Source organism: Pelodiscus sinensis, chromosome 1 (assembly GCF_052426305.1).
Source record: "Pelodiscus sinensis isolate ZL-2025 chromosome 1, ASM5242630v1, whole genome shotgun sequence".
Lineage (NCBI taxonomy): Eukaryota > Metazoa > Chordata > Testudines > Trionychidae > Pelodiscus > Pelodiscus sinensis.
The window spans coordinates 70,287,130-70,298,699 of NC_143052.1; the positions used below are offsets into that span (position 1 = coordinate 70,287,130).

Here is an 11,570-nt window from a genome sequence, read left to right on the forward strand (position 1 = left end):
CTGGGCCCTAAGGAAAGAGGTGTGGATGAAACTGTAGTTTGGGTTTTATTATATCTACTCTACTAATGTAGGTAACATCTCACAATCAGCTTTAAATATGTAATTTAAAATGCTAAGCCTGTTTTCATCAAACCTGAAGTATTTGCTTCAACTAACTATGAAGTTCTAATTTCTTCCATTAGTTATGTAAGCATTAAAACATCTCCAGTAATATACAGGAAAATGTCTTCTCATAATTGGAAAGTGATTGTGTTGACCACTAAATCTATCCAATATAAGATTACCTTTGATCCAAGACCAAATAAATAAATTTCAACCCAAAAACAACTTCCCTGAGGAAGTTAAGTCACTGAGTAAAGTAACAATGCAAACCACATATGAGGGTTGTGGGTTTCATGCAGTTAAACACCTGCATAAACTTATGTACACAATTGTGCATCTTAATCTAAGATTCTTCAAAAAAATCTCACCCCCTTAACACAAAAGAAGCCTTCAGAATGTAAGTTGACCAATTCAGTGGCATCTACACATGTCTACTGGTAAAGTGAGCAGATCTGGAAAAGAAAAACAAAATTTGCTCCCACTCATGTCAATAAAGCAATATTAACTAGCATTTGTATCCAAGTACCACTCTGAGGCACCACTCAGGATCACTGTGCAAACAGAAACAGTAACACTACCCCCCTAAACTTATGAATCCAATGAGAGACTAGACACAACCAGAGCAATTTTTAAAAAAATGGAGAAAATGGGGATGAGGTGAAAGTACCAAATGCAAGATCAATTACACAGGTTACCTAAACTGTGCAGCATGTATCAAATAGTACAGTTATTTAACTGCTAAAAATATTAGCAAAAAAGAAAACCTGAAGCGTCTTCATTTTATTGCATGTAGGACCAAATGTTGTTAACTGCAGTAGGAAAGAGTTCACTGCAAAATAAAACTCATATTCCCACCTACTGAAAAGGGATGGTGATATGAAGATTTCTTTACTTCCCAGAACCAGAAGAGCAAGCTGCCTTTTCACTGCCAAAAGCCAAGACTAATTCCTCAATTTCCCAGGCACCCTACATCCAAAACCATCTGTCAACCACTACTAGCTGCTCCCTCTTTCCCATTCCAAGAGCTTCTATACTACATACATTGCAAATGAAAATCTGCACCACATTATAAAGGGCAGATGGAATAAAAAAATTGTTTTGGGATCCCGTACTGAATTGGTGAGGGCATTGTCATCATAGAATCTACCTAAGACACAGGAACCTTGGCAGAAGCATTTCCTGGCCAAACATACTATATTACATAGAAGTACTGTTTACAGATGTACTCTATGTGCTCTCAGATCATCTATAAAGAAATTGGTTTTTAATGAAACTAATCAGAATTAAGAGGGTGTACAATGAACTCTAAAGTACATGGTGTAGGAATACATTCAAAGTCACTGATCTACAAACACGAAGCAAGACATGAGAAGTCATTCTTACGCTCTACTCTGCACTGGTTAGGCCTCAGTTGGAGTATTGTGTGCAGTTCTGGGCACTGCATTTCAAGAAAGATGTGGAGAAATTGGAGAGGGTCCAGAGAAGAGCGACAAGAATGATTAAGGGTCTAGAGAACATGACCTATGAAGGAAGGCTGAAAGAATTGGGATTGTTTAGTTTAGAAAAGAGAAGATTGAGGGGGGACATGATAGCAGTTTTCAGGTATCTAAAAGGGTGTCATAAGGAGAAGGGAAAAAACGTGTTCATCTTGGCCTCTGAGGATAGAACAAGAAGCAATGGGCTTAAACTGCAGCAAGGGAGGTTTAGGTTGAACATTAGGAAAAAGTTCCTAACTGTCACGGTGGTCAAACACTGGAATAAATAGCCCAGGGAGGTTGTGGAATCTGCATCTCTGGAGATATTTAAGAGTAGGTTAGATAAATGTCTATCAGGGATGGTCTATAGACAGTATTTGGTCCTGCCATGAGGGCAGGGGACTGGACTCGATGACCTCTCGAGGTCCCTTCCAGTCCTAGTATTCTATGATTCTATGAAAGTGCAAGGCTATCTATTATCAATATAAGCTACAAGGCTAAGGGCACAGCTACACTATGGGTGCTATAGGAGCAGCTATGCCACTCTAATACCAACAGCAAAGAGGTTTTTTGATCAAAATAAGTTATATAACTCTCCAACAGACAATGGTGAGGTCAATTGTAGACTTTTTCCATCAACCTAGCCATCTCTGCACTAGAGCAAATCCAGCTTAACTGTAAGTTATCAGGGGTGTGATTTTTTCATATGGTAATTGACGTTGCTAGGGAAATCAAAATTTAAATGTGGACCAGGGCTAAATTAACCTTTACCAAGTTACTGGAAAAGCAAGTAACATGCTGTTACCATGAGCTGATTGAGTATTTGCTTTAATACTGGTACCTGAAATTTGTTCTACTCAACTTCACTGATGTAATGATCTCATGATTTTGCTGTCCAAAAGATTATGCCTTGTGTCATTTATAAAACTAAGCGAGATTCAACACTGGTGATAATCTCTCCAAGAGGCAGCAAATATTTGTGTCCCGGATATAAAAAAATAATAAGATATCTAGTCTCCAGCAGCAAGAACTCCCCTCCCCTCTCTCCCCAAGTTGAAAGGGGACTGGAACAGAAAGAGCCCGAAGTCATTGAGTTATGTAGAAACTAATATTTTATTTTAAATAGCTGCATAGGTGCCTGCCTTTGAGAATCTGGGCCTTAATTCAGATTCCTTACAAATTGCAAAGAAAATCTTTTAGCATCGAAGGCTAGCATCGCATCACTATCTGCTTAAAAGATGTATAGGAAGACAGAGACAGTGCTTTAGCAGTTGCATATACCTTCCTCAGTAAGCAGTAAAACAAGCAGAGTCATTTTCACTGCAACTGTTCACAACTGTCAATTGCACTCTACCCCTAGTTAGAAAAGCTTACCAGTAGATGCAGGCACAGAAGTTATTCATGGGTCTCACTGTGCCCCAAGAATCCCACAGCTTCCTGACTGAGTGTGGTTATAGGGCGGAAGTAGCAGAAGCCCTCCTACAGCCTCTCAGCAGCAGCAAGCTTCCTCCTTTGTTCCTCCATCAGTTGTTTCTGCATTCTTCCTAGCCAAAGACTGCTACACGCGATGACTTAACCAAGCAGAATACAAAGACATCTCCCAAATAGGAAGCCTAAAACATCCCGTCTCTCCTTCTTTATGGGGAAATAGGGCTCTGGATTGAACACCAAGACTAATTTTTCCTTGGCCTCTGGTAATTCCAATTCCTAATCTTCCAATACTATTTATGCTACAAGGTATACATGCATCATATATGTTTAAAATAATCTGACTAGAAATATGCTAGAGTGGACTAAAACTTAAAACTTTGATTTAACATGAGTAAATCTGTGCACAGAATGGAGAAAATAAATTTAGTACTACTCAGTGAAGAACCTGTTCAGTTTGACATTTAGAAAAGCAAACACTCTGCACTTCCTCCACATCTCATCTCAGTGACTGCCTGCAACTGCATAATTTTAAAACCTCTAATTTTTCATTTCCTGTAAACACAGCAGCCATGCAAATATACCTTTTAATGAGTTCCAGCTACAGTCCTCTCCCTCAGCACTCCTGACAGATGATTTGCACAATCTTCGTTAACTGCTTGTTTATCAGACAACATTAAGTAGAAATCTAAAAATACAATACTAAGTTCTTTGGGGGAAAAACTACCAACGTTTATGTTTGTACTGCATCTAGTACTTCGTGGGCACTTCCAGAAAAGTGGTGCAACATTTAACCAGTATAAAATATTGAAAATAATGATTTGTTCTTGCTACCTTAATACTACAGTTCCCTTCCTCTTGTCTCCTTTCATGATACTTAGCTCATTTATTTTTAAATCATCTCTTCCTCTGAAGCGGAGATAGCCATTACATTAAAATAATGACAAATCCTATTACGTGAAAGTTATTATGGTTCATACAGCAAGTCTACTGCCACAGCAAAGCAAGCAAGTCAGCACATATTTGTCAAATACAGTGATACCTACTTTTAATCAAGATTTTTCCCTGTTCAGAAGCAGAAGAGCACAAGGCCTGAATTACAGAGCCCTTGTGACTTACAGCCTCAAGTGACAGCCAGGTACACAACAGGAGATAGAAAGATATCACAGTTGGGGAAACAAAAAGAAGTGGAGGGGAAAAGTCAGATCAAACTAGAGATCAAGCTCTTTATCTCTTTTCAAGCCCTTCTCAATGTTTTTGGAGTACTGAACACTTAAGCATCTCTCCCCAAAAAAAATCTATAAACCCAAGTTTTTGTCAAGAATTAAAACATTTTAGGAGACATGCTGCTTCTCATAATTTATAGTACAGAAGTTCTGGGAGGCATTTCTGTTATAGTAATTTTTTTTAAATAATATCTGGTGCATGAACCATCATGAAAAACAGTCTGCTGTATTTGTGACCCTTAGTTTAAAACTGATAGCAGGGAAGACCTATATATCTGTCATTATGTGAAGTTTTTTTTTTACACGTGGGGAAAAAAGGGTTCCTTGGAGACAAATCAGAATGCAAGGAAATGTAAATCCTGCATAATAGGACTTGCTCCTAATCACATTTTAGCAATGTGTGGTTCATAACATTAATATCTTTACTTCCCCACAGACTACAATCCTAAAGAAATGGTGTAGCTACAGCAGAGTTAGGTGCACATTAATCAAACTAGGTGCACTTTATGTCAAATTTTCAGACTGATCCATCTCTCCCACTATAGTCAATAGGAATCATGCCACTTAAGTACATAAGTTAACCAGCACAACAAATGCCAAGAATATCAGATGCAAAAAAAAAAAAGAAAGAATTAAAAATCATGTTACTCTGTGTTCATTTTCCTGACACTGGGGATTTCACAGTTTCTGACAACTCTAGAGAATCACAGAGGCTTCCAGAGCAGACCTGATATAATTTTATAATACGTTAAAAAAACAAGCAAAATTTTTAAAAATTACGTACACGAGGCTTTCATTATGTCAGACGCAGCAAGAAGAGTACAAACCCTACTTATTTTTTTCTGTGCAGCTAACCCACACACACACACACACACACACACACACACACACACACACACACACACACACACACACACACACACACACACACACACACACAAAAGAGAGAGAAAAGGATTTTAGGTTTTATACACAGTGTTTGCCTTAGCTTTGTTAAAGAGATCTTAAAGTCTCAGAGTTGCTAAAAAGTGAAATGATCCTTGACAATAGTTAGGGCTGGGGGAATGTTTCCTTGGACACCCTTTAAAAGTACTTTTAAACAGAGAAACAGATCTTTGGTTCCCAATTTACAAAAGCCTCCACAACCCATGTTTAAAAACAGGAAAAATATTCAATTCATTGCTGTCATGTGCATGTAGCTGTCTCGGTACCAGTTCCTTTTATTCACAGCCATTAATTAGCTTTTCTTTTTTCTAAAAGAAGGACTCTGTTACATCTGAAATACTAAAGGGAGTGATACTCAGACCTCGGTCGTTCAGGAACCAAATTAGCAATCAACACTAGCCAAAGAAGTCAGAGTAGTGTGAATTCATTGTTTCACTGACTACTTTATGTATATTTATTTTCTTGGTTATTGTTAGGGATGTTAGCATATAGTCGAGTAAATGATTAACCAATAAGCCTAGGCTTATCAACTACATGCACTCCCACCTTGCTGCCTCTGATATAGAGGCAGTAAGGCCAGGAAGAGAGGGAGTGGGAGCCAGTGCCCATGAGAAGCTGGCTTTAAGAAGGTCCGCACAAACACCAGATCCATCTGCCTCTCCCTCCCACCCAGCTGTGCTGCCTCTGATAAAGGCACAGCAGCCTGGAGGTTAAGGGGTGGCAGATGGGAGCCAATACACACAGAGAGCCAGCTGTCAAGCCAGCTCCCCACATGTATCAGCTATTACAGAACCTGCAGAGGCAGCGAGTGGGGCAGGCAGGAGCCAGCTTAAAAGCTGGTTTACCACAGCACCAGCCAAGCAGTGGCACCACCACCCCCCAGCACAAGGGGAGTGCAGGCAAGTCTGCCACAAAGGGGTGGAAGTAGCCCCTGTCAACAGGAGGTCCTCCAAGCTACCCATGGAAAGAGGCTGCTCCACATCCCATGGAGGAGCCTCTGTCCATGGTGAGCCTCAGCCCATCACAGGCAGAGGCTGCTTTGCAGCAGCAGCCCCGGTCCGTGAGAAGGGGGAAAAGGGCCAAGATCCTCAAGGACAGGGGGTGCTTCCACACAGCAGTGCAAGTGGGTAGGCATCATGAAAGGGGAGCTGGTTTTTAAACCGGCTTCCGTCACAGATCACCTCCTGCCTTCCACACTGAGCTGCTGCATCTGTATCAGCGGCAGCAGCAGGGAGTGGCAGAGGGCTCCCCAGCAGTGGAGCTGGAGCACACTGGCTGCCAGCCCCATCCCTGGGGACTACTGAATAGTCGTGTAACCAATAATATTTTATGTGGTTACATGACTACTCAATTACATGACATCTGACATCCCTAGTTATTGTGACCAAGTATTATGTCAGCTACAACTGGTTAACATAGAAAAAGCATACTGATTGGTTAATAAATAAATCACAGTGTTGTAATATCATATAGTGCAGAGAGCTACTCACAGCTCCCTTGACTATCACCAACTAAAAGCTCATAATTGACCATAATTGTAGAAGGCTCCAACACCCCTTCAGACACCCTCTACCCCTTCTTTCCAGGTATAAGCTTTTTTTTAAAAAAAAGGCAATGAACTAGAATGGACAAGAATCCTGCTTTTCAAGTGTTACTGTAGCGTTTCAAAGACCAGAACACTGCTCACTCTATATCAGACACACAGCAGTTTAAACTATGGCACAGCAGTTTATAGCAGTAACCAGTTTTTAGGAAAATTAGTGCATGGCTGAAAGAACATCTCTGGGTGATTGCACTGGATTCAAAGAAGCTCCTCAGTATTTTCTAAAGATATGACAAATAAGCAAAGTGAAAGTGTAGTTTTGGTTTAAGCACTATGCTTAAGGAAGGAGAGCTACCAATTTCAGACTCTCACCAGCCCACAGGAGGGGAGTTGGCAAGGTGAGCAAAAGAATGGAACCAAGTACACCCTCGCTACATCTGTTGTGAGCTGACAAGTGCTCAACAGCTGATGTTTACAAGAATTGTTACAGCCCTTATTTCAAAAGTTTGAGAATAAAAATGAGGTTTACATCAAAGCTTTAATTAGGACCCAACCATACAAGTCAGGGTTGGACCCCGGATTCTGTGATTTCCACTCCAACTCATCTGGGGGTTTTACCCATGAAAGCTCGTGACTTAATAAATCTGTTAGACTAGAATGGAAATCAAGGAGGAATCTTCTTGCATGTTACTGATTATCTCCAGGGATTAAACTAAAACATCTAAAGTTTCAGCTAAAAGAGGTCTCATGAAAATTAATGTTTTGAGATATTTCCAGTCCTCAACTTAAACAGCTCTTTGTTTTATTTTAAATGCCACATATAAATTCATTTGCTTATATGTGAATTTCTAATAAAAAAGTGTCAGGGTCAACTCATTTAAGTTAGAAAACTACCTTCACAAAAATATTTCAAGGGGGGAGGGGAGGGGAGAGGAGGAGTGTTTTGTAAGGCAGATTGAGTTTGCAGGTTTTGCACTTTCTTGGACAGACTTATAGATTGTTTTAAAACAATCGTGATAGGGATACTGCAAACTGGACTGAAAACTAAAAGATCACAGCAGTTCATTAAACTATTAAGTATTAAATATTTTTTTTCAAAAGCAATGCATTCAAAGTATCAGTGTTTCAAACAAACATTTCTAATAAACATGTAAGTTGATCAGCAGTGACATACAACAGTTTACAGTACTAGAGAAATTTAAGTTTTGTTCCCTTGGCGGAATTAAACAGTTAATCGGGAAACTCCTTTCCCAGTACTAGGGAAAACATATCACTGATGACCAAGAAAACTACATTTTTAACTGTGTTCTGTATTTTTGAAAGGGACTATTACTATATTACTTTGAGTCCTAGTTTCAGCTTAAATTACTTGCTCATTAAGCATCCAAGGAGGATGTAGCCTGCATGACAATTAACTGCTTTTCATTTTCTCTGAACTTGCAAAGCAAAATATTTTTCTTAGTCTGATTAATAAATACATCAGCGGATACATCCACCTAAAGATGAAAGAGGCACCACATTAAGTGCCAGCCAAAGGACAAAGCTACCCGTGATATCACGTGTAGAGAGTCACACAACCCTCAACACATTTTCCCCATGTGTCTCCAAGAATTTCAACAACAGAAGAGCGGTGCAGTTTTCAGTATTTTATCCACACATTTCCCCTGCCTAAAGAATCATTCCACAGTCCCAGCTACATTCTTCCCCAACAATTTTACCCACCCAACACAACTCCACTCGATCATTCAGGCGCCCTGCGCAGATAAAGCACCGCCTGAAGTTGCGATCGGACCGTTGTGCCAAACAAGCAAGCGCCACAGAGACGCTGGGGGTGACTCGCCCGCAGGGACGGGCTGCGGACCAGCCAGCGCTTCTCGCCGCGCAGCGGTTGGGGGAGGGGGCAGTTAAGGGGCCGCCACCCCGCTTTGACCCAGGGCGGGCCGGGCGCTGCGCTGGCCGAAGGGCCATTGTAGGAGGGGCCGTAGCAGCAGCCCGGGGGCACCAAGGGAACATCAGCGACTGGGGGAAGCCCCCGCAGCGTCACCGCCGCGGCCGAGGGGGCGGAACAGCCCCAGTCCCTGCCTCGGGGCGCCCCAGACCGCGGCTCTCACCTTCCCCGGCGGCCCCCGGCCGGGAGCGGCGCGTGACTAAGGGGCGCGCGCGGCCCCGGTTGGCTGGGGGGGGAGTCGTGGCCCGGACGCCTCCTGCCCCGCTGCAGGACCCAGCCCCCGGCTCCTCTGCCCGGACCCCGCCGCGGCGCAGCGTCGCTGTTTGATCCTCTCACCAACCGCGCCGGCTTCTCCCTGGAGCGGCTGGGCGGGAGGGCCCGGGGAGCCACGCCCCTCCTGGTCACGTGACGGCGCCGGGCCGGGTTCATTGGCGCAGAGCTAGGGAGGGCGGGGTGCGGGTTTGACAGCTCCTGAGCCCCGCCCCCAGCCCCTTCAGAATGGCCAGTGCCGGCCCGGCCTCCCGACCCACCAGCAGCCAGGTCCCCTCCCGCAGCCCCACCCCTCCCCCAGAGACAGCCCCGCACGGCCTCACAGCCCTCCCGTTCCCAGAGCACAACACCCTCAGCTACAGCCTGGCCAACACCTCTCGGGAGCCTGCAACCACAACTACAGTCCGACCCGCACCCCTAGCCTCAGCAAGGCACAACACACACCCGTCATACCCAGAACACAACACGCACAGCTACAGTCTGGCACACCCCTCAGCCCGTGGGCTCCTGCAGCTCTCGTCATCCTCCCCCCTTTGGCTTCTTCCAGCTGTAGCCCCATAGAATCAGAGAACTGGAAGAGACCTCAGGAGGTCATCAAGTCCAGCCCTCTGCCCAAGACAGGACCAATCCCAACTCAATCAACCCAGCCAGGGCTTTGTCAAGCTGAGACTTAAAAACCTCTAGGGATTCCACCACCTGCCTAGGTAACCACCTGTGCTTCACCACCCTCCTAGTGAAAGTTTTTCCTAATATCCAACCTAGACCTCTCCTACTCTAACTGGAGACCATCGCTCCTTGTTCTGCCATCCATCATTACTGAAAACAGCTTCACTCCATCCTCTTTGGAACCTCCCTTCAGAAAGTTGAAGGCTGCTATCAAATCCCCCCTCACTCTTCTTTTCTGCAGACTAAACAAACCCAAATCCTTCAGTCTCTCCTCATAGGTCATGCGCTCCAGACCCCTAATCATTTTGGTCGCCCTCTGCTGGACCCTCTCCTATGCATCCACATTTCTATAGTGGGGGCCCAGAACTGGACACAATACTCCAGATGTGGCCTCACCAGACCCAAATAAAGAGGAATAACCACTTCTCTAGATCTTCTGGCAGTGCTCCTCCTTCTTGGCTACAAGGGCACACTGTTGACTCATATCCAGCTTCTCATCCACTGTAATCCCTAGGTCTCATAGACTCATATGACTCATAGACTCATAGACTTTAAGGTCAGAAGGGACCATTATGATCATCTAGTCTGACCCCCTGCACAGTGCAGGCCACAGAATCTCGCCCACCCCTCTTAGAATAATCCTCTCACCTATGTCTCAGATATTGAAGCCTTCAAATACTTTGAAGGCCCCAACATGCAGAGAGTCCTTCAGCTGTGATCTGTGCCCAATGCTACAGAGGAAGGCGAAAAACCTCCAGGGCCTCTGCCAATCTACCCTGGAGGAAAATTCCTTCCTGACCCCAAATATGGCGATCAGCTAAACCCTGAGCATGTGGGCAAGACTCACCAGCCAGACACCCAGAAAGTGGAATGAGGAGTACAGCTAGTTCGGATTAGGAAGCCTAATCCGAACTAGCTACTCCGTGCCGCGTGTAGCCGCGCGGCACGGGGTTCGAACTAGCCGGCATTTAAAAATGGCGCCGGCCGGCTTTATGCAAATGAAGCCCGGGAAATTCAAATCCCAGGCTTCATTTGCAATTGCAGATGACTACATTACCCCCGCTAGTTCGAACTAGCGGGGTAGTGTAGACATACCCTCAGTACCCTCAGATGCATTAAATCCAGACCCATGGATTTGTGTATATTTAGCATTTCTAAATAGTTCCTAACTTGTTCTTTCCCCACCAAGGGCTGTCCACCTCCTTCCCATACTACATTGCCTAGTGCATTTGTCTGGGAGCTGACCTTGTCCATGAAGACAGAGGCAAAGAAAATATTGAATACTTCAGCTTTTCCCACATCATCTGCCACTAGGTTACCTCCCTCATCCAGTAAGGGCCCCACACCCTCTCTGATCATTCTCTTATTGCTAACATGCCTGTAGAAACCTTTCTTGTTACCCTTCACATCTCTTGCTAGCTGCAATTCCAATTGTGCTTTCACCTTCCTGATAACTTCCCTGCATTCTCAAGGAATATATTTATACTCCTCCCTAGTCATCTGTCCAAGTTTCTACTTCTTGTAAGCTTCCTTTTTGTGTTTAAGCTCACCAAGAATTTCCCTGGTAAGACAATCTGGTCGCCTACCATATTTGCTTCTCTTGCTGCGCATCGGGATGGTTTCTTCCTGTGCCTTTAATAAGGCTTCTTTAAAATACTGCCAGTTCTCCTGGATTCCTTTCTCCTTCATGTAAGCATCCCAGGGTATCCTGTCCACAGTTCTCTAAGGGAGTCAAAGTCTGCTTTTCTGAAGTCCAGGGTGTGTATTTTGCTACTCTCCTTTCTTCCTTTGGTCAGGATCCTGAAATCTACCATTTCATGATCACTGCTTCCCAGGTTGTCACTCGCCTCTATTTCCCCTACTAGTTCCTCCCTCTTTGTGAGCAGCAGGTCAAGGTGCGCATGGCCCCTGGTCGGTTCCTTCAGCACTTGTACCAAGAAGTTATCCCCAACATCCTCCAAAAGCTT

General features: G+C 44.0%; 1 protein-coding gene across 2 annotated transcripts in view; it reads right to left on the minus strand.

Moving 5' to 3' along the window:
• Window positions 1–9,043, minus strand: part of OSBPL8 (oxysterol binding protein like 8) — a 154,897-nt gene extending 145,854 nt beyond the window's left edge. Inside the window, exon 1 of one of the 2 annotated variants that reach the window (XM_075932114.2) lies at window positions 8,831–9,043. The gene's annotated coding sequence lies outside the window, so the exon portion shown is untranslated. Of the gene's footprint in view, window positions 1–8,441; window positions 8,711–8,830 lie in introns of those variants that run through there. The other variant, XM_075932119.2, reaches the window with a different exon arrangement.
• Between the last annotated feature and the right edge of the window lie 2,527 nt (window positions 9,044–11,570).